The following is a 2,500-nucleotide window of genomic DNA, read 5'->3' on the forward strand; positions in this document are numbered from 1 at the left end:
ACAACTTTATGTTCAAAAGTGTCCCAAACATATATAAACCATCACAAAAATAGAAAATCGGGGATCCCTACCTTCGTTACAGGAAAGCTGGAAGTGCTGAAAGTGAGTGTGTGTTCCGAGGAGCCACGAGGCTTAGGAGGCACTGTGCCAGGCCTAGAACCGCGCGGCCCTTATATACAATATTCACTGTGACGTTGCCCTTGCAGTGTACAGTGATATGTGGGTGTCACCTCGAGAGAAGCCATGGGGAGGAGAAGGGAAAGGGGTGGGGTGGGGTGGGGGGCTGGGGAGTGGATGAGGGAATAGAAGGGGAGAAGGAGGGAGGAGAGGGAGAATAGGGTGAAGACCCGGAGAGGAGAGGGAGGAGACAGAGATAAGAAGAACCTTACTCACCCTTTGCATCCTCACTGGTTCGCATTATGTCATTAGCATCAAAGAACAATGATGATGTGGCGCTGATGATAAAGAAAAAAAGTGACACAAGATATAGGAAGGGTGCAATATGGAAAATATAGCTATCATTAACTAGGACCAGATTTTCTCAAGAGAGGAATAGAAAGGTAGATGTTGATAATTAACTTAAGGTATAGGAAGAGAACAGTGTGGATTAAGGAACGAACCAAAGTAAGGAGAGGAGAAGAAAATGAAAAGGAATTTTCCTTCCACCTCTTTTCCTCCCTCTCCCCTTTATTCCCTATCCCATTCCTCTCCCTCTCCTCCTCCTCCCCATTCCTCTATCTACCCCCTTCTCCAGGCATAGGTCTTACCCATGATTTTGTTTTAGTTATCCCTCAATATTTAAGCTTCTTTGACCACCTGTCATGTTGTTATATATCACGTTTCCTCTGCCGTTTCCTCCTTTAAATGCTCTCAAATATATTTTTTGCTTTGGTTTGTTCCCTAATCGGCATTATTTGCTTCCTATTCCCGATTTTCATTACCAACATCTACCTTTCTAAATCGTTCTGTGAAAATTTGGTCGTAGCTAATCTTCCATATGTCATGACAGGGAGAACGCACTGAATGAATAATTTTCTTTATACATAATGATAAGGAACATTGTTACGATGATTCTATACCTGTCAGAAGGCATTCATTACACTTATATATAGATGTGTGTGTGTGTTTGTGTGTGAGCATAAACACATACATATATAGCTATCCATCTTTCTATTTATCTACATCAATCTGTCTCTCTTAATCAACGGTCTCTTCTCATGCGCAAAATATTGCAATGAAAATAAAAGATCCTTTTATTTTCATAAAAGGAGTTGACTCGATCCGACTCATCAACTCTGACTGCGTAGTGTTTGAAGACGTATATTTTCTGGATTTTTTTTCTTTTCGTTTTCTTTTATCTCTTTCGTGTTTTCCTTCCATAAATTTCCTTCTCAATCCGTAATGTAAATCAAGGAATAGATAGATTTTTCATTCATGTATTACAACAAAAAATTGGTTTTCGAAGAAATAATCCAATCAATGGAATAAAAGTCAATCCTTATAAAGTAGCTTTCCTTATTTTGCCGTAAAATATGAAATATTGAAAAGGGAACAATATGTAGAAAATGTGTGTAGCTTTCTATGCATACTTGATTAAATCATATATAAATTCATGCAAATACACCCACACACAAACACACTCACACATACACACAGACAGAGAGAGAAAGAGAGGGAGATGGAGATATTCATTTTATTAAGATGGTAGAATGCAGTAATGCATTTAATTTGTATTTCTCACATATATATAACCTCGGTAACCACATATAGTGGGTCGGGTTGTGTATTGGGTTAGCTGCCGGGACTATCACTCTGACGACCTGGGGTTCGAGTCTCGGTCAGGGAGGTATAATTTGTATATTTATATTAAATGTGTTACTGCATTCTACCATCTTTCTTACATAGATATAAACTCGGTAACCTGATTTGTGACTAGAATTTCTAATTCATTGCTGCTGAGAGCCCACAGAAATTGTCTGTAAAACCTCGCTATCACTGATCTGCATATAGGTAATTTCCATGATGGTTGTAAGGCATCTGGTTAGACAATTCTTTTAGTGGGTCATGTGGTGTATTGGGTTAGTTGCCGGGACTGTCACTCTGACGACCCGGCGTTCGAGTCTCGGTCAGGGAGGTAAAATTTGTATTCCTATATTAAATGCGTTACTACATTCTGTCATCTGTCTCAAATAGATATAGACTCGGTAACCTAATTTTTTACTAGAATTTCTAATTCATTGCTGCCGAGTGCCCACGGGAATTGTCTGTAAAACCTCGCTATCACTGCTCTGTATATAGGTAATTTCCATGATGGTTGTAAGGCATCTGGTTTGACAATTCTTTTAGTGGGTCGCATGGTGTATTGGGTTAGTTGCCGGGACTGTCACTCTGACAACTCGGGGTTCGAGTCTCGGTCAGGGAGGTAAAATTTGTATTTGTAAAGCATTCTATATTTACATGTCTTGTCCATTGGAATCTTTGAAGTCAGTGGTCAAGGTGG

The 2,500-nt window shown here is 39.6% G+C and overlaps 1 protein-coding gene across 1 annotated transcript in view; it reads right to left on the bottom strand.

The window, feature by feature from the left end:
• LOC122256628 (uncharacterized) overlaps nt 1–146 on the bottom strand; it is a 1,248-nt gene extending 1,102 nt beyond the window's left edge. The window contains exon 1 of the mRNA XM_086538398.1: nt 72–146. The gene's annotated coding sequence lies outside the window, so the exon portion shown is untranslated. The remainder of the gene's footprint in view (nt 1–71) is intronic.
• Nucleotides 147–2,500: the final 2,354 nt, after the last annotated feature.

The sequence above is a fragment of the Penaeus japonicus genome, unplaced genomic scaffold (assembly GCF_977035675.1).
Source record: "Penaeus japonicus unplaced genomic scaffold, GWHDUDI00000001_assembly GWHDUDI00000007, whole genome shotgun sequence".
Lineage (NCBI taxonomy): Eukaryota > Metazoa > Arthropoda > Malacostraca > Decapoda > Penaeidae > Penaeus > Penaeus japonicus.